At 41.5% G+C, this 21,374-nt stretch overlaps 1 protein-coding gene and 1 pseudogene across 4 annotated transcripts in view; one reads left to right on the forward strand and one right to left on the reverse strand.

Moving 5' to 3' along the window:
• Nucleotides 1-21,374, reverse strand: part of Tdrd3 (tudor domain containing 3) — a 206,771-nt gene that overhangs the window by 148,490 nt on the left and 36,907 nt on the right. The gene's annotated exons all lie outside the window — the stretch shown is intronic.
• LOC123459588 lies at nucleotides 20,776-20,980 on the forward strand (annotated as a pseudogene).

The raw sequence follows: 21,374 nt of genomic DNA on the forward strand, positions 1-21,374 counted from the left end.
TTAATGAAACAAAGAGTTGGTTCTTTGAAAGGATAAACAAGATTGATAAACCCTTAGCAAATCTGACCAAAAGAAAGAGAGAAGAGACACAAATTAATAAAATCAGAGATGAACAAGGTAACATCACAACAGACTCCAGAGAAATTCAAAAAATTATAGGGACATACTATAAAAGCATATACTCCACAAAGTATGAAAATCTGACAGAAATGGATGATTTCCTTGATCTATATGACCTACCTAAATTAAATCAAAATGAGATTAATCACTTAAATAGACCTATAACAAACATGGAGATCCGAGCAGTTATCAATAATCTCCCAACTAAAAAAAGCCCAGGCCCGGATGGATTCACTGCTGAATTTTACCAGACTTTTAAGGAAGAGCTAACACCATTGCTTCTTAAGCTTTTCCAGGAAACAGAAAAAGAAAGAATCCTACCAAACTCCTTCTATGAGGCCAGCATCACCCTGATACCAAAACCAGGCAAAGATAGAACAAAAAAAGAAAATTACAGACCAATCTCCCTCATGAACATAGATGCAAAAATTCTCAACAAAATATTGGCAAACAGAATACAAGAGTATATCAAAAAGATCATTCACCCTGACCAAGTAGGCTTTATCCCAAAGATGCAGGGATGGTTCAACATACACAAATCTATAAATGTAATACATTACATAAATGGGTTGAAGGACAAAAATCACATGATCATCTCATTAGATGCAGAGAAAGCATTTGACAAAATCCAACATCCCTTCATGATAAAAGTCCTACAGAGACTGGGAATAGAAGGAACATATCTCAATATAATAAAGGCTATTTATGACAAGCCTACAGCCAACATATTACTAAATGGGGAAAAACTGGAAGCTTTTCCACTAAAATCAGGAACAAGACAAGGGTGTCCACTGTCTCCACTTCTATTTAATATAGTTTTGGAAGTCTTAGCCATAGCAATAAGGCAAGAGACACACATAAAAGGGATACAAATTGGAAAGGAAGAAATCAAGCTATCATTATTTGCAGATGACATGATTCTATACATAAAGGACCCTAATGACTCTACTAGCAAGCTGTTAGAGCTAATCAAAACCTACAGCAATGTAGCAGGATACAAAATAAATACACAGAAATCAGTAGCCTTCATATATGCTAACAACAAACACACAGAGGATGAAATCAGAGAATCACTCCCATTCACAATTGCATCAAAAAAAATAAAATACCTTGGAATAAACCTAACTAAGGAAGTAAAGAATCTATACAATGAGAACTTTAAGACACTCAAGCGAGAAATTGCAGAAGACACTAGAAAGTGGAGAAACATCCCTTGTTCCTGGCTTGGAAGAATCAATATCGTGAAAATGGCAATCTTACCTAAAGCAATCTACACATTTAATGCAATCCCTATCAAAATTCCAAAGGCTTTCTTCATGGAAATAGAAAAAACAATCCAAAAATTCATTTGGAATCATAAAAAACCTCGAATATCTAAAATAATACTGAGCAACAAAAAAGAGGCTGGTGGTATCACCATACCTGATTTTAACCTATACTACAGAGCCATAGTAACAAAAACAGCATGGTACTGGCACAAAAACAGACATGTAGATCAGTGGAACAGAATAGAGGACCCAGATGTAAGCCCAAGTAGCTATAGCCACCTGATATTCGATAAAAATGCCAAAAATACTCATTGGAGAAGAGACAGCCTCTTCAGCAAATGGTGTTTTGAAAACTGGATAAATATCTGCAGAAGGATGAAAATAGATTCTTCTCTCTCGCCATGCACAAGAATTAAGTCCAAATGGATTAAAGACCTTAACATCAGACCGGAAACTTTGAAACTGCTAGAGGAAAAAGTTGGGGAAACCCTCCAACATATTGGTCTTGGCAAAGACTTTCTAAATACAACCCCAATTGCTCAGGCAATAAAACCACAGATTAACCACTGGGACCTAATGAAATTACAAAGATTTTGCACCGCAAAGGACACAGTGAAAAAAGCAAAGAGGCAACCTACAGAATGGGAAAAAATCTTCGCCAGCTATATATCTGATAAAGGATTAATATCTAGGATATACAAAGAACTCAAAAAGATAACTAATAAGGAATCAAACAGGCCAATCAAAAAATGGGCTAAGGAGCTAAATAGAGAGTTCTCAAAGGAAGAAATACGAAGGGCATATAAGCACCTAAAAAAATGTTCTACGTCACTAGTCATCAGGGAAATGCAGATTAAAACTACATTGAGATTCCATCTCACTCCTGTCAGATTGGCCACCATCATGAAAACAAATGATCATAAATGTTGGCGGGGATGTGGAAAAAAAGGAACCCTTCTGCACTGCTGGTGGGAATGCAATCTGGTCCAGCCATTATGGAAAACAGTGTGGAGGTTCCTAAAGCAGCTAGAGATTGATCTACCATATGACCCAGCTATAGCACTCCTAGGCATATATCCAAAGGATTCATCTCATTTCCTTAGAAGTACATGCTCAACCATGTTTATTGCTGCTCAATTTATAATAGCTGGGAAATGGAACCAGCCTAGATGTCCCTCAACAGATGAGTGGATAATGAAGATGTGGTACATTTATACAATGGAGTTCTACTCAGCGGTAAAGAAAAATGAAGTTATGAAATTTGCAGAAAAATGGATGGACCTGGAAAGTATTATACTAAGTGAGGTAACCCAGGCCCAGAAAGCCAAGCGCCACATGTTCTCCCTCATATGGGGATCCTAGCTACAGATGACTGGGCTTCTGTGTGAGAATGAAAATACTTAGTAGCAGAGGCCAGTAAGTTGAAAAGGAGACATAAAGGGTGGAGAAAGGAAGGGAGGAGGATACTTAATAGGTTGATATTGTATATATGTAATTACAATGATTGTAATGGGGAGGTAATATGATTGAGAATGGAATTTCAAACGGGAAAGTGTGGGGGTGGGGAGGGAGGGAATTACCATGGGATATATTTTATAATCATGGAAAATGTTAATAAAAATTTAAAAAAAAAAAATCAGTATCATGTCTATACGCAAAGGACAAACATATGGAGAAATAAATTAGTGAAGATGTCACATTTTCAATAGCTGCAGAAAAAATATCAAATACCTTGGAAGAACAGCAACCAAGGATGTGAAAGAACTATATAATGTATATAATAAAAACAAAATAAAGAAAGAAATTGTTGAGGACTTGAGCCAATGGAGAGATCTTCCATACTCCTGGATAGGTATTATTATTATTGTAACAATGGCAATTCTACCAAAAATAATGTGGAGATTAAATGCAATACCAATAAAATATCCAGCACAATTCTTCACAGAAGTAGAAAAAAGAATCTCAAAATTCACATGTAATGGAAGCAGGCCTCATATATCTAAACATATCCTTAGCAAAAGAAATACCTCTAGAGGTATCACCAAACACAATGTAAAACTATACTACAAAGCCATAGTAACAAAAACAGCATGGTACTGGCATAAAAACAGATATATAAACCAATGCAACAAAACTGAAGAATTGGCATATAGGTCAAGTAAATATAGCTACTTGATCTTTGACAAAGGAACCAGCAATGTACACTAGAGAAAAGACAGCATCTTCAACAAATGGTGCTAGACAAATCAGGTAACATGTAGGAAAACGAAACAAGTACCACTCATGTCAGCATACACAAATAACAAATCTAAATGGATTAAAGACCTCAAAATTAAACCTGAAAGTTTTCTCCTGCTGGAAGAAGAATAGGAGGAACTCTCCACGATGGAGGAGTGAAGAAAGACTTCCTGAACAAAATGCCAGTAGCCCAGGAAGTTATCTCTCAACCAGTGTGTCTTCATGAAGCTAAAAAGTTTCTGCATAAGCACACCATTACCAAAGCCACAGAATCACAGAAAATCTTTGCCAGCTATATCACTGATAGAAGCCTAATGTCTAGAATCTACAAAGAACTCAAAAAACCAATAGAACAATAAAATGTCAAACAACCCATTCAAAAGATGGGGCAAAGAGTTGAATGGGAAGTTATCACAGGTAGAAATACAAATGAGTAATACACCCTTAAGGAAACATCCTTTACCATCAGGGAAAAGCAAATCAAAACAGCTATGAGATTCCACCTTACTGCAGTAAGGATGGAAATCATTAAAAAGCAAATAACAATAAATGTTGGCAAGGAAGTGGGAAAAGAGGAAATCTCATTCACTGTTGGCAGGAATGCAAACTTTTACAACCACTACAGAAATCAATACGGAGATTCCTGAAAAAGATGAAAATAGAACTACCAACAGACTCAATTACTCCCCTACTGGGCATCTACCCTAAAGGCTCCTCACTTCACCACAGAGATATTTGCTCTCCCATGTTTAGAGCTGCTCAATTCATAATAGCTAAGAACTTGAATCAGCCCAAGAGCCCATCATTGCATGAATAGGTAATGAAGACATGGTAAATATACACAATGGAATTCTACTCTGCTATAGGAGCAAATGATACAATGAAATTTGTAGGAAAATGGATGGACTTGGAATAGATCAGACTCAGTGAACTCACACAATCATAGAAAGACAAATGCTAGATGGTCTCACTCATCTGTGGTTCCTAACCTGGAATAGCTTGAGTTGCTGCCATATCTGACAGGCAATGTAAAGCCCAGACAATATGGATACAATGCTGTGGGGGAGGGCACTGGAAAACAGGGGAAAAATAAACACAAAACTAAACCCTAAATGAAGTGGTACCATAGACGCCTTTTTCCTTGATGGTAGACTAAATCCTGAACCCTCAACAGGAGTATCAGGGATCTCCTGGAAAGAAAGGCCCTGGAGAGGGTGGGATGAAGCCTAATCTTGGAACATTTGGCTCTGGCTTATAACTCCCAGTACCAGAAATCAGTTGCTACCCACATTGAGCTGTTGATCTAAGAGCTATCAGGTCCCCAAAATAATACAGGCTTCTGTCAAAAAAACTATCCACCTGAAGTAAAAGGTAAGACTCTATTACTGAAGACACCATATGCTGCTGTCACAAAACACCAACAGATCTGGACAGAATCCAGAAGGGAGCCAGTCCCCAAATGGTTAACCCATGTAGTTCTGGAAAGCACTATATGAGTTGCTATGGGAAAGCATCCCATGATGGTGTGAGCAAGCAGGGGTCAAAGATACTCAGAACCAGCCTGACAAGATGTACACAACAGTTTCATGGAGCCACACAGCCTTGGTGGGTAACCAATGGCTTTCTGATTGGCTAAAACATTCACTCAGTGTTAGGATCCAATACCTGCAAACTGGGACCCTGGTCAGAATTTTAGGGAGAAAAAGATTGTAGTCTCCAAGAACAAGTTCTCACTAGTCTTTGGCCAATAGAGGGGCTACGTCCATCAAAATTTTCCCAAGTTAGCAACGCTTATACCCCATTTAACCTATGCTGACTTCATTCTCCACTGGAGAACCTGTTTTTCAGAAAGCAGTAAGACCCGAGAAGATGAACCACCCCCTTGAACTTCAACCAAGGGACAGGTTAAACCACAGAGGAATAGGTAAGATGAGCTAGAGAGCCACTTCCATGGCGCACACCTGAGAATCAGCGCCAGGGTGAAGGAGATTGATGCAGAGGATACTCAACACATACCAAAGCAGAAATCCAGAAGCTCCTGAGAACTTTCAACTGAAGAAGTCTTAAAACACACCCACCAAGGCTCAGGGTATTTTGCAGAAGAGGGGCAGAAAGATTGTAAGAGCCATAGGTTGGGATGTTACACCAGAGGCACTGCAGAACCTCCCCAATGACTGACTGTGGTTCTCACAACTAATAACCCACAACCCCTGGGGAATACCAGCAACCCCACTAAGAAAGCCCCTCAGCAGAATGAGGATAGGGAGGAGAGAAATGATTGTACCAACTATGATGTGTCCAAAGTATATTCATAATAATAAAAGAATAGGCTAAATATCAAAATATTAGTATATATAAACCATTTACAACAAAGCCTGCCACTTAGCACAAAAAAAAAAAAAAAATTCAGTAGGAGAGAGGATCCATCTCACCTTCTGTGGTAGTTTGATTCAGGTGTCTCCCATAAATTTAGGTGTTCTAAATGCTAGGTTCCCAGCTGATGGAGATTTGGGAATTAACACCTCTTGGCGGCAGTGTATTGTTGGGGGCGGGCTTATGGGTATTACAGCCAGTGTCTCCTTGCCAGTGTTTGGCACACCCTCCTGTTCCTTGCTAATTGTCCACCTTATGTTGGCCAAGGGGTGATGTCCACCCTCTGGACTCATGCCATTGTTTTCTCCTGACATGATGGGGCTGGCCCCTCAAGGCTGTAAGCCAAAATATAAGCCTCTTTTTTCCTACAAGCTGCCAGGTGATTTCTGCCAGCAATGCAAACCTGACTGTAATAGTAGTAAAGTGGTACTGAAGAATGAGATTGCTGCTAGACACCTGACTCTGTGGTTTGGGCCTTTTAGAGCTGATTTTCAAGAGGAATGTGGGAGGATTTGAAACCTTGGCCTAAGAGATGCCTTGCATTGCTGTTAAGTGCAGCTTTATAGACCAATTTGGTCAGAGTTGCAAAACCTGAATGCAGTAAGAGCTATGAACTATGAGGTTTGGCTTATGAGGGTGAAAAGGAGCTTTGTCTGGATTGGGCTAGAAACAGTTTATGTGAGAGGATTGCTATTATGCCTGTGTCCTGAGAAACTGTGCAGGACTGCTATGCACAGAAACAGACTGAGGTGAGCAGAGGGATATGGCAGAGAAAAGAATGAAATCTTTGGGTGAACTGCTGGCTATTCAGCTGCAATTGAGAAATTACAATCATTGAGACGGGGCCAGCTGACCTGCACTGAGACAACAGGAAGAATGTAGACACTTTTGAAGGGGCCTGAGTGCTTAAGGAGTATCCTGATCTTCAAAATCTGCTTTATTTCAACCTAGACTAACAAATTGGCAGCCATTCTGGTATTATGGAGTATAAGAAATGCAGGAGAGGGTCATGGATTTTGCAATGCAGCCAGCCTTGTGTTTTGGAAATGGCCATGGGCAGTGTGAAGCAGGTTTGCAGGATGCCTGCATGAAGACCCAATGGAGCCATGAGGATGAACCATGGCTTGCAGTGGAGAACCAGTGGAGATGCCAGAACCACGAGACGGCTTTGGAGTGCTGCAGGCCCCAGATGAAGTTTTCGAAGACTGTGAGTAGCCTAGATGGAGGGGTAAAACTGGAACTTCAGAGTCTTGTTGCTGGTTAGTTATCAAATTTGGAGACTTCTTACTGACTGGAGTTGTTGGCCTTGGAACTACAGAGTTTGATGTTTCCCCTGTTTAAATTTTGTATTAGTTGAATATTTCTTTGCTATGCTCAGTGACATCTCTTGCAATATGAATGTTTATTCTATGCTATTATGGGTTTGGGGTGGGGTTTTTTTGGTATTATGGCTCACTTAAAAGACCTTGGATAATGGGGATGTTTGAACATCATTAGGATAAAAACTATGGGTACTTTTAAAGAACTGAATGTATTGTATTTCTAACATGCATGGTTATCATTTTATGGGGGCCAGTGGTGGAATGTGGTGGTTTGATTCAGGTGTCCTCCATAAACTTAGGTGCTCTAATGCTAGGTTCCCAGCGGATGGAGATTTGGAAATTAACACCTCCTGGAGGCAGTGCATTGTTGGGGGTGGGCTTATGGGTATTATAGCCAGTGTCCCCTTACCAGTGTTTGGCACACTCTCCTATTCCTGTTGTCCACCTGATGTTAGCCAAGGGATGATGTCCACCCTCCGCTCATGCCATTGTTTTCTCCTGACATCATGGAGTTTCCCCCTCAAGCCTGTAAGCCAAAATAAACCTCCTTTTTGCCCCAAGCTGTTCTGGGTTGGGTGATTTCTACAAGCAATGCAATCCTGACTGCAACACCTTCCTACAGAAGAAATATGAGAAAAAGATTTTTTTACATTTGTAAGCAAGAAAGAAAGCATTTCAAGAAGTTGAGGAAACAGAAAAAATAAAATGGTGGTCTAATATATAAATGACATCCTTTTCTGTGTCTCTACTGAGGAGATTTAACAGGGAAACAATGTTTATCATGAGTCAACTTCACATTAGGGCTCCACCAGGGACTCATCTGTCCTACATGAGACACCCTGGTTTTCTTTGTCCAGGGTAACAGACCCTCTAAGAGATAAGGACCACACCCACACCCACACACGACAGTACCATTCTTCAGCTAGACCTGTTTTATAAGAAAAGAGAAAGAAATTGGCTGAGTTGTACTATGTTCAATTCTTTTTATCTCTGAGGCCATCCAGAACTGACCCAGAGCCATTGGTTAGACACTCAAGCTTCTCAATTTCCTGACAGACAAGACTTTAAATTCCAGGGCAGGGCTCAACTATGCTAAGACAATATAAAGTATTTAAGATCAGTTTTTGTCAGAGAAATTGTGACATTAAGCAGAAAGGAGATAAAGCTTATTACCTCTTGTTCACTCTCTAGAACTCGCAAGCAACTCAGGACATTCTTAAGATTCACAAGGTTCTGCCAGATGCGGTAGAACATGTCAGTAAACAATTACTCAAGAAGCACAGACAAGAAAATCCACAATTTGAGGCCAGCCACTTCCAGGCATTGACAATTATGGCCCTTCTAAACTTGGAGCAACAATCTGACTGTGTGTACATCCATGATATGCTAAGTGCTATTCTCTAGGGAAATTTTTTGGCTATTTAATAACTAACTGTCCCCTGAGACAACAGGTTTTCATCCTAGAAGTTCCTGTAAGATTAGAGGTACAACTCCTTTGTAGTGCTCAGAAAAAAAGAAAAAAGAAAAAAGAAAAAAAAGTGGTGGCACTCATCAGGGCTCCAGGAGCAAATGAACGTTATAATTAATATTTATGTTTTTGTTGATAAAAATTGTCTCCAAGATTGTTAACATGTTTTAGCTATATTTACAAATGTCATATAATACATTATGTTCTCTTTCTCAGATATGGCTTACTGTGTCATCAGACTAAAGTTAAATATTACAAAATAATGTTAAGGATTTTTTATATATTTATTTGAGTGACAGAAACAAAGAGGCAGACAGAAAGAGAGGGAGTATGGGTAGGCCAGGTCTACATGCCAGTGCAAACAAACTCCAGACACATGCACCACTTTGTGCATCTGGCTTTATGCAGGTACTGGGGAACTGAACCTGGAGCAGCAGCTGATGTTGCAAACAAGCATCATTAATTACTGAGAAATTTCACTAGCCCATATTAAGGTATTTTAATGCCTTCATTTAACTAGATTTGTCTTGCTAAAGACAAAAGGTACACTCTCTACATTCCTATTTTTCTTTTGGGTGCTCAACAACCAGATGTAGTAATAAAAATAAAAGAAGACTTTTGGCCAAAAAGGGTAGAAAGTATTTTGGTCCCAGTCCCTCCAGGTCAGAAAGGCCCAGAAGATGACAGGACATTTCAAGAGGGTCCTACAGCTCTTGGTAAATCACTTATCTTCACAAACAGGGAGGACATGGAGACCCAGAGATTGAATTCCAATCAACATACAGTCTGCAGAAGGAGTCAGAATGGGGGCAAACCCTCAATGCTTCTAAGGAAATTGACGTAGTCAGCATGGCCCTGACTCATTCCAACAGACAGCACAAATGCTAAGAGAGCCATATAGCTCCTCCAAGGCTCCTAAACAGCCACAACTGACCTTCAAAATTACAATATAGGGCTTAGCCATTAAGATTTTTTTGCCTGCAAAGCCAAAGGATCCAGTTTCAACTCCCCAGGACCTACATAAACCAGATCCACAAGAGGGCACATGCATCTGGAGTTCATTTGCAGTGGCTGGAGGCCCTGAGAGCCATTCCCTATCTGTCTCTTTATCTCTCCTTCTCTCTTTCTCTCTCTCAAATAAATTAATTTTTTTAATTACAATATAAACTTTGGTTGCCTACTTGGTCTTAAGCACTCAGCAGAAAAGTATAGCCAGAAAGTAAAGTATACCTTACAAAGTCTAAACATCACAGCCCATGTAAGAGTTAACAAATCCTTTTATGTAAGAATTCAGCCCATTAGCCCCTCTGCTATCTGAAAGTGGAACCTACCTGGCCTGCAATCCCAGAACAAAGAAGTTCACTAACCCCTGATGAAAAGACTCCTATCTGGCAGGCTGCTACTGAGCATCTTCATCATCAAACCAAAACAATAATCCGCAGGCCAATAGACTGCTCCACTTCAGAACTCAAATTGAAATTACCAACCAGGCTACCCAAACCTCCAAAGAAGAGATCATATGATCTCTTGCCTCCTAACAGGTATGGAGAACAATGCCCACAAATCAAGTCAACTAAGATGAAATACAGGAAATAATATAAGAACCTAATGAAAATCTCTCTTTTTATGGCTCATCTTATACACATGTCTACTAAATACACCTGTTTGGACCCCATCTGACCAGAAAGACAGCTTTTTCTTCATGTACAATTTATTTCCCAGTCAGCCCCAGATGTCCACAAAATCTCCAAAACTTGAACTAGGGCTACAAACACCCCAACACAAACGTCTCAACTTGCCCTTCAAGGTCTTTAATAATCAAGAGAAGGAATCTAAATGGGAGAAAGGAAAACATTTAAAACTTAAATTCCAACTTCTGGTATCTGCATAAGCACTCAATCCAAAGGACAGTCACTGAGTTCAGGCTGACAGACCCAGGTGCCTCCTGGAAACTATTTCTTTTGTGGAGCAGCAGGAAATAAGACTAACAAACGTCCATCCCAATCCCAGCTCTTCTACCAAGCCTTGCCCCAGCTGTGAACAATGGGGACAATGGAAAATAGACCCTCCTCATTGGAGCCCAGTGAGCCACAAGATCTCCTTATTTGGAATAAGGAGACCTAGGTTCAGGAGGCCCTGCCACCATGAGTGAGTCCCCCAAACCCAGGATAAGTGGGATTGTGTCCAGCAGAAAGATCTTGTTTCTGACTATCACTGGGGTTTCTGTTTTATCACTCCCAGAATATTGCAGAGTCCTTCTTCCAGGCCCCCTATCGCTCAGCCTCTCTGCTTTGACATGGACTGACCCTGTACCTACTGCTCACAACTAACCTCAAGGGTTTCAAGACAGCCCTCATTTCTTTAGCCAGACCATACAACCAGACCTTGCCACTTTAGATCTGCATCCTAGCACCCTACTCCAATATGTAGATGATTTACTTCTCTGTAGGCACTCTGCTTTGGAGTACATGAATCACTCCACCATCCACAACTCTCTCTGTTTGGGGTTACCAGGCATCTAAACATGAGGCCCCACTTGTCACTTCCTGTTACTTATCTAGAAATTACCCTCACTCCTAAACTGAGATGTATTCCCTCTCATCAAATAGCTTTAATCCAAAAATTACCACTCCCCAGTACTAAAAGAGATATCTTTCCTGGGATTAATAAAGTTTTTGGTTTTTTTTTTTTTCTCAAATTTAGATCTCCAATTTCTCTCTCAAAGCAAAACCCCTTTATGAGGCCACAAGAGGCAACCTTGATGAGCCACTAACCTCTCCCACCTCTCTTTCCTACTTTTTCAACAAGTTCAAACTAAGCCTATACCAAACCTCAGCCTTTTTTCTCCCTAACCCATCAAAACCATTTTGTCTCTATTTACACACAAATGGGAAACAAGCCTGGCCCTTTTGGGAAAGGCAGCAGGAAACGCAATTCAACCCATCGCATATCTTTCAAAACAGCTAGATATGATCTGGAAAGGCTGGCATCAGTATTTACACAAGCAGTAGACATTATTAGTATGCAAAGTTAACAAATTTACCCTAGTGCGCCCCTTCAGGTCTGGTCCTGTCATAACCTCAGTGAACTCAGTCACAAAGCCTATCATTTTCTCCTTCCCAAGTTCAAGTTATCCACTTTTACTTCTTAGATCTCCACATTTCCTTTCACAGATGTGTGATCCTAAATTCAGCTACCCCCCTTCCTACTAATACTATGAACCTCAATTCGCCTCCCTCTCACTCCTGTGGTTCTGTGATAGACTCTACTCTCCACCCCTTTAATCACTCCTAAAGGAGCCCATCCCCAATGTCCCTAATTGGCTCACAGATGGGAGCTCTTCAATAGAAAGGCAAAAAAAAAAAAAACCTGGCTGTGCCATTATCCAACCAGCACCCCCTCCTAACACCCAAAAGCACCCTGCCACCATTATAGAATCCCACTTCCTTTCTCCATCTACAACCTACCAGCAGGCCAAGCTCATACCTCTTACCAGAGCTCTCCTGCTAGCCAAAGAGAAAAGTGTGTGTGTGTGTGTGTGTGTGTGTGTGTGTGTGTGTGTTCATATAGCCATTCAAATTGGGCATATGAGACACTCAAATGCAGCCATTTGACAAAAATAAGGGTACCTCACCAAGGGTAACACCCTGTGGTAGTTTGAATAGTTGGCCCCCAATATAATCACTGTTTTATTAATTTGTAGTTTGGATCTGCAGCCACCTGGCTGGAGGAGGTGTCACCGTGGATCTTAAGTGTGATGGTAGGTTTTAAATTCCAATCTAAAGATATACACAGCGTGCCTAACTAGAGTTCCTACAGTGTGCAGTGTGGTGTGGCTTTTGACTTATGCTTCTCTCTCTCTTCTTGGACCTGTGAAGGCATTATGGAACTTTCCCTGTATCTGTCAGTTTCAATAAATATCCCTTCCTCCATAACTGTGCCTGGTCTGGAAGCTCATCTCAGCGAACCTGAAGCTGTCTGCTACATACCCCAATTCACAGTTGTGCTTTTATACATAAGTTGCTAAAGGCATCTCAAGAACTAAAGCTGATTGCTGCCATCCATGGCCGGAGACAACAACATAGTTCGCAATACACTTCTGTCTCCAACAACCTGGCAGACAAGCATGCCAAACACACTGCCTCACACTCACCTCTCTTAATATTAACCCTCTCCCCTTTTTATACCAAAACAGAACAAGATAAAATCATCTCTCAGTGTGGCCACCTGGTAGTACCAAAATCAGCTTTTAATTCTACCTGAAAATCTCAGATATAAAATTTTGCTTACCCCTCATAACCTCTTCCATCCAGTCTCCCAAGTCCTTACTCAATTCCTAAAAACACATTATTTCTGCTTTTTATTCCCATTATATAAACAACTAATGTCCTCCTCTTGCAAAACTTGTTTACTAACTTTAATTCCAGCATTAGGCCCCATCCTTACCAACACACCAGGCCAGAGGATTTTTTCCTGCCTTGGACTGGCAACAATATTTCATCCATATGCCTCCTTTAGACAGACTTAAAATACCTTTAGTCCTGGTAGACACCTTCACTGGGTGGGTACCAGCTTTACCCACAAATAACAAAAGGGCTTCCAAGGTCACCTACATCCTCATTACAGACATATTCCAAGATTTGGCCTTCCCTCTTCCTTACAATCAGATAACAGCCCCCGAATACATCTCTCAGATATCAAAGGCCCTAGACTCTACCCAAAACATCACATGGCACTTACACATCTCCTATTAGCCTCAATCCTCAGGCAAAATAGAACATGTGAACCGTGCATTTTAAAAAATTCCTAACCTTGGGCTGGAGAGATGGCTTAGTGGTTAAGGGCTTGCCTGTGAAGCCTAAGGACCCCGTTCGAGGCTCAATTCCCCAGAACCCACATTAGCCAGATGCACAAGGGGGCGCACGTGTCTGGAGTTCATTTACAGTGGCTGGAGGCCCTGGTGTGCCCATTCTTTCTCTCTGCCTCTTTCTCTCTGTCACTCTCAAATAAATAAATAAAAATGAATTTAAAAAATTTAAAAAACATTCCTAACCAAACTTTGTATCACTTTACATTTAGATTGAATGAAACTCCTACCCTTGTCTCTAATTAAAATTCATTCACTTCCATGAGAACCTCTGTGGTGGTTTGATTAAAGTGTCCCCCATCAATTTAGGAGTTCTGAATGCTAGGTTCCCAGCTGATGGATATTTGGGAATTAATGCCTCCAGGAGGGAGTGTATTGTTGGGGGTGGGCTTATGGGTGTTAGAGCCAGTTTCCCCATGCCAGAGTTTGGACACACTCTCGTATTTCTGTTGTCCACCTTATGTTGGCCAGGGGGTGATGTTCATGATAGCCACCCTCTGCTCATGCCATCATTTTCCCCTGCCATTGTACAGCTTCCACTCAAGCCTGTAAGCCAAAATCAATCTCTTTTTTCCCACAAGCTGTTCTTGGTTGGGTGATTTATACCAGCAATGTGAACCTGACTGCAACAGTTAAGTGGTACCAAGGAGTTGGGTTGCTGCTAAACATCTGACTGTGTGGCTTTGTCCTTTTGCAACTAATTTTCAAGAGGAATGTGCAAGGATTTGAAATCTTGACCTAAGAGATACTTTGCAGTGCTGTAAGTACAGCTTGATGGACTATTCTGGTCAGAGTTGCAAGACCTGAGTGCAGTAAGAGCTATGGACTGTGAGGTTCAAGGGTGAGAAAGAGCTTTGCCTGGACTTGACTAGTCATTTGTGTGGGAAGTTTGCTGTTATGCCTGGGTCCTGAGAATTTGTACAGGGTTACTTTGCGTAGAAATGAACTGGTATGAGCAGAGGGATATGGCACAGAAAGGAAACTCGATGGGTGAATTGTTGCCCGTTCATCTGCAATTGCGAGATTACAACCTTTGAGACTGGGCTAGCTGACCTGCACTAGGGCAAAAGGAAGAATGTAGACTCTTCTGAAGGGGCCTGAATGCTCAAGGAGTGTCATGTTCTTCAAAGTCTGCTGTATTCCCCCCTGGATTAGCAAATTGGCACCCTTCCTGGTATGGTGAAGTATAAGAAATGCAGGAAAGAGAGGGTCATTGAGTTTGCAACATGGTCTTGTGTTTTGGAAATGGCCATGGGCAGTGTGAAGCAGGTTTGTTGGATGCCTGCATACAGGCCCCATGGGGCCATGAGGATGAACCATAGATTGCAGTGAAGACCCAGTGCTGATGCTGGGACTATGAGATGGCTGCTAAGGAAAGCAGCTGGTCCCGATGAAGTTTTCCAGGACTGTGAGTTGCCTAGCTGGAGGGGAGAAATTGGAATGCCAGAGACTTATTGCTGGTCAGAATTATCAAACTTGGAGACTTGTCATTGGTTAGAGTTGTTGGACTTGAAGCTACAGAGTTTGATGTTTGCCTTGGTTGTTTTAAATCTTGTATTGGCTGAATATCCCTCTGCTATGTCCAGTGCTATCTTTTACAGTGTGAATGTTTATTCTGTGCCATTATGGGTTTTGGGGGGGAGTTTTTGGTATTATGGCTCAGTTAGAAGATCTTGGACTAGGGGGATGTTTGAACATCACTGGAACTTATAAAAATTATGGGGACTTTTAAAGTTGAACTGAATGCATTGCATTTTATATCATGGATGGTTATCAGTTTATGGGGGCGAGAGGCAGAATGTGGTGGTTTAATTAAGGTGGCCCCCATAAACTTAGGTGTTCTGAATGCTAGGTTCCCAGCTGATGTTGATTTGGGAATTAATGCCTCCTGGAGGGAGTGTATTGTTGGAGGCGGGCTTTTGGGTGTTATAGCCAGTTTCCCCATGGCAGTGTTGGCACCCTCTCCTGTTGTTATTGTCCACTTTATGTTGGCCATGGGATCATGTCCACCCTCTCTGCTCATGCCATCGTTTTCCCCTACCATCATGGAGGTTCCCCTCAAGCCTGTAAGCTAAAATAAACCTCTTTTTCCCACAAGCTGCTCTTGGTTGGATGATCTCTACCAGCAATGCAAACCTGACTGCAACAAGACCTAAACCTAAGTCCCTTTGAACTCCTATATGACAGGACCCTAGTAACTCCAGAACTGCCAACTCCTCCCTTCAAACAATTACCATTTCCAATACACCTCCTGCTCCTACAACATCTTAGACAAACTCTCAGAGTGTATGTGGACCAGAAACTACCACACCCCTCACCAAACCCCAAATCATGCCATGACATAGGTCAATAGGTAATGGCAATGCCAATGCCCTACACACCATACACTTCACAACAGAAGTGGAAAGGACCATAAGGTCATACTGAGCAGCAATTAGACTCCAAGGCCTCCCTATTTTGATACATATATCCAAGCCTAAGATAGCCCCCAATCTTCTTATCAGTCTATTGCTACTGGTCCAATTTCTCTCCATATTTCCAGACTTCCTCCTGTTCCAGAAGAAAACTTCTCAAATGAGTTTCACCCTGCCACAGCTAAATCAGTTCTTAACGGATATACTAAAAGACCTCTGGCTGGTTCCTCAACCATTAAGAATGACCTCCTAGAAGCCATCAACATCCTCTGGTTAAAGGACACCTTTCTCTCCTTTTCCCATAATCAAAGGCAATTTTTCACACTAGTCTTGTAGTTTCTACTCTTCCCCCCTCTTCACAATCATCATCACTATGAGTGTAGGCATAGCTATCTACTGCTCCTAACATTGTTTACTTCTCTAAATAAAATACAGGGTGACAATCCATTCCCTTTAACCCAACTGTCCCCAAATACCTAAACCAAACTATAAGCCTCAGTACTCAGTTCTTTAAGAAATATAACTCCTTCTTATCCACAACTGTTGAGTCCATCTACACCTGTCTCGAATAACTGACCAGGCCTTCACAGCACCAGTCTCTATCTGGCTCACTAAACCTTCACATTTCAATTACACTCATCATGACACCCCCGAATATGACAAACCAATGAACAAGTCCTGGTCTTGATACAATAATAAGGGATACGGTATGTAGATTTTCCCACAACCTTATAAAACTCAAACTTCCCCCAAAACCATTTGAGGGCCCTTAAAAGACAAAATTAACCCTGGCTCAAAAAGCCCCTTTATGTATTTCTAGATCACCCTTCCCAGCAGCCCATCCAGTGCATTCTCTTCTACCTCACCGATATGAGCTCACTCTTGCCAAGTTTGCCCCTTACCAACTGCCTTATCAACATACCTACTCTTAATCTCTCTGAAACTAATCCTGGATCCCTGTATTGGTGGGGATGGGGAGAAAGGCCTGAATTCCCAGCTTTTGGAGGACCTTTTCAGCTTTGAAACAAGCCTTTTCCTTTCTGACGGACTCTACAGCTACCTGTCAGCTCTTAAAAACTACAATGCTTGTCTACTTTAACTTATCCTGATCTCACTCCCTTTGGAGAATCTGGTTTTTTTTTTTCTTTTTCAGAAAGTAACAAACACCAAGGACAACCAAATCTACTAAAAAGACAAGGATAGCTGACTCCCTGACATAGCAGCCACAGCCAAGGTTAAACCACAGAGGAAGAGGTGAGATGAGCAAGGGTGCTGCTTCCACAGTGAGCCTGGTAACATGGTACAGGATGATACAAACACAGAAGATACTCAAAACACAGCAAAGCAGAAATCCAGAAGCTGGTGAGAACCCAACACTAAAATAGAATTAAAGCACACCCACCAAGGCTCAGGGAAGTTTGCAGAAGAGCTGGTGGAAAGAATGTAAGAGTAACAGTGTGGAAAGGAATATCCAGAGACATAGCCCTTCCCACAATGACTGGCTGCTGCTCTCACAACTTATAACCTACAACTACATGGTGAATACCAGCAATCCCGTTAAGGAGGGCCCTCAGTGGAGTGGGGACAGGGAGAAGGGAAATCACTGTACATGATGTGTCCATACAAAGTTTCTACTTAATAAAAAAATTAAAAAAAAAAAAAAAGCTCGGCCACACATGGTGGCGCACGCCTTTAATCCCAGCACTCAGGAGGATCACCATGAGTTTGAGGCTGCCTTGAGACTACATAGTGAATTCCACGTCAGTTTGAGCTAGTGCAAGACCCTACCTCGGGAAAAAAAAAAAAAAAAAATACAGCTCCTACACCCTACCAATTTTCCTTGATATTAATAACACTGTCAGCCTAACACAAGACATAGCCATGATATACCTCAATTCTCTTACAACCAATCCCTCACTGTCCTGTCTTGAGACCTCTCCTTTTCCACATGGCACACCCGACAAAGTAAAAGACAATCTGGAGCAGGAGAGTTTCACAAATTAGCCAGCTTATACACAATTCCCTGTCTTTTCTACAGAATAGGTGGCCTTGGACTATGTGGGAATTCAGCTTATATATGTCTCCCCACTAACTGTACAGGCACAGGTGCTCTCAACTTTCTTTTCCCTGCTATCTCTTATGCCTCCTGACTCCCCCATCCCAATCCCCTTAACTAGTAATATAAGATCCAAAAGAAATGTAATTGTTCTTCCACTGTTCGCAGCACTGGGTGTATGCAAAGGCATGGCCACAGAAGCAGCTGGACTTGTAGTATCCATAAAAGAAGTATCTACTCTGTCACAACAGCTGTTAGAAAGCCTAAAAGAAATCTCAGACCAGATCAACTCTATGCAAGATCAACTTGATTCCCTGGCTGACAGCTATGCCAAACCTCACACTCCCAGTATTCCTACTGTTGAGATGCAAAGTATCCTTCTACCACTGGCCACCAACAAAGCTTAATTCTTTTGCTGTAGAGATCCCTACATGCTTCTGACTTTTTCTAACAGTCCAGACTATAACTTGAGATAGATGTGCTCACTAATTCTGTTAATTTGGGGGCATTGTGTTTTACTGTGATTTTAATCTTATATCCTCTCATCTACAGTTAGCCCACTCTCAGATCTCTGATCATCTAACTCCATTTACATGGGTTCCCTCATCACTCCCCAAGGCCTGAAAAATCTAGAAACCGGAGAACCCTAAAGAGCCCCAACATGCTCACTTGACTCCTTTGTTTCATTCTTTCTCCCCAACATTTTCTTCCAGGACTGTGCACTTTTGGGGTCCCTTAGATAAATTTACTGGAAAGTTTCCCAGCTGCCACACCCAACATCCCCACTTAGTTTGAAGAAGCCAGACCAGTCACCACCCCAACTCCCTTCTGGCAGCTGTGGTTACTTCTTCAGAGGGGGACTGAGGCAGTTTAGGGTGTCCTTGAGCCTGCCCTTGTAGTCTCCACTTGCTAAACATCAGAGGAGGATCTGGCTTCTTAACAGTTATTGGGAAAGGAGTTCCCTAGATGTTTTTCCAGAAACAACCTGAGCCCTTCCCTGGGGAGGAGCATTCCTAGAAGGTGATCATCTAGAAAAATGTTAAAGTTATTTCTTTTAACCTATTCCCTATCTAGATAAGCATTTGATAAATCTGCAGACATAGAGTCAAGTGTGGTGATGCACACCTTTAATCTTAGCACTCAGGAGGCAGAGGAGGGAGGATCCCTGTGATTCTATGACAGCCTGGAACTACAGATGAGTTCCAGGTCAGCTTGGGCTAGAGTAAGACCTTACCTCGGAGGGAAATAAAATAAAATACTCAAGACATAGGTATGAGAAGTACATTGTAAAATGATCTTGTTACTGTGTAAACAACATTAAGTGTACTAACACAGTGTTAATACTCAACTAAGCTATTTAGGGTGTATGTGTATTTATGAATGTGTGCCTCTGTGTGTGTGTGTGTGTGTGTGTGTGTGTGTGTAAGCCTGTCAGTTCAAGCTGCATTTCAAAATGTTAAATTCTGCCCTGGTACAATCTATGTAAGGTATCTCTATTTATAAAAACTTCTGGGACCAGGGCTGGGGAGATGGCTTAGTGGTTAAGCATTTGCCTGTGAAGCCTAAGGACCCTGGTTTGAAGATCGATTCCCCAGGACCCATGTTAGCCAGATGCACAAGGGGGCACATGCGTCTGGAGTACATCTGCAGTAGCTGGAAGCCCTGGCGTGCCCATTCTCTCTCTCTCCCTCTCTCTCTCTCTCTCTCTCTCTCTCTCTCTCTCTCTCTCTCTCTCTGCCTCTTTCTCTCTGTGTCACTCTCAAGTAAATAAAATTTTTTTAAAATATATTTAAAAAAAAAAAAGAGAAAGCAATTTTTTAAGGCAGTTGTAATTAGAGATTGAGGCCCAAAGAGAAGTAGGAGATGCCACCTTTATGCCACCTTGCCCTGACACAAAAATGGAATACCTAGCAGAAATAAAACTTATGACTGATCGAGACTGATCTACAGCGCCCCCTTTTGCCCACAGTCTAGCATGTTACCTGGGCAGACAGTGGTCTGGCTCTGGGATCTGACCTACAAACTTACCAATCAACTGGGTCTTCCCCTTGCCTATAAAGGCTCCTGTCATCTTCCTGTCACTAACTCTACCCTGCTTCACTCAGGTTTTTTGTTGTGGTTGTTGTTTTTGGCTCTGCTCTGCCTCTCTCATATCTGGCCACAGGGACACATGTGAGTCTGGATTCTGCCGCACCCAGTCTGGGTAGATGCATAAGGGGGCGCACAGTTAGTTTGCAGTGGCTGGAGGCCCTGGCGTGCCCATTCTCTCTCTCTCTCTCTCTCTCTCTCTCTCTCTCTCTCTCTCTCTCTCTCTCTGCCTCTTTCTCTGTCTGTCGCTCTCAAATAAAGAAAAGGAACAAAAAAATTTAAAAAAAAAACAAAACTTCTGGGACCATAATGAATAAAACCACAAAAATGAAACACAAGAAAAAAATGATGCATATAAAACGTGAGTCTATGAGAATGCCATCTACTTAACTTAGCTTGATGTTTTACAGTAATTATTTTAATAAATAGAACTATATTTGTGATGTTGAAAATACAATGAGAAATATTGGAAAATAATGAGAAAATAGTAAATAAATATACCAGTGACATGATCATTTTTTATTATCAAATCTTATGTTTTATTTATAATCACATGGTATTATCACTTCTCGGCCTTTTGGCTAACATCAAGTATAGTATCTGTTCTCACCAGTTTAATCACATTTATTATACTTGTCTAGGCTAGAAATGAAGTAGGCTGGTTCATATCAGCAATGCCACAAACATGCATGTAATGCATTGTACTATGACATTTACATGGTTATGATGTCACAAGTAAATGTCCTTCAGCTCTACTGTACTTTTATGAGACAACCACCATATATGCAATACTGACCAAAATGTTAACACATGGAACATGACCCTACCACAAGTAATAGAATAACTTAAAGGTTCACTGAGATGAACTTCCAGACCAGGCACAGTTATGGAGCAAGGGATATTCATTGAAGCTTACAGATACAGGGAAGTTCCATAATAGCCGAAGAAGCTGGCCCTGTTTTCACAGGTCCAAATAGAGAGAGAAGCCACAAGCCAAAAGCCACACAGTCCACTTCAGGAACTTCAGAAGGAACTCAGGCACTTTGTATCTTTAGATTGGGATCTCAAACCCACCACCACACCTCAAGGCTGGACCCAAAGATCCACCTCCTCCAGCCAGGTGGCTACAGATCCAAACTACAAACTAAATAAAACAAAAA

The sequence above is a fragment of the Jaculus jaculus genome, chromosome 3, assembly GCF_020740685.1.
Source record: "Jaculus jaculus isolate mJacJac1 chromosome 3, mJacJac1.mat.Y.cur, whole genome shotgun sequence".
In the NCBI taxonomy this organism is placed as follows: domain Eukaryota; kingdom Metazoa; phylum Chordata; class Mammalia; order Rodentia; family Dipodidae; genus Jaculus; species Jaculus jaculus.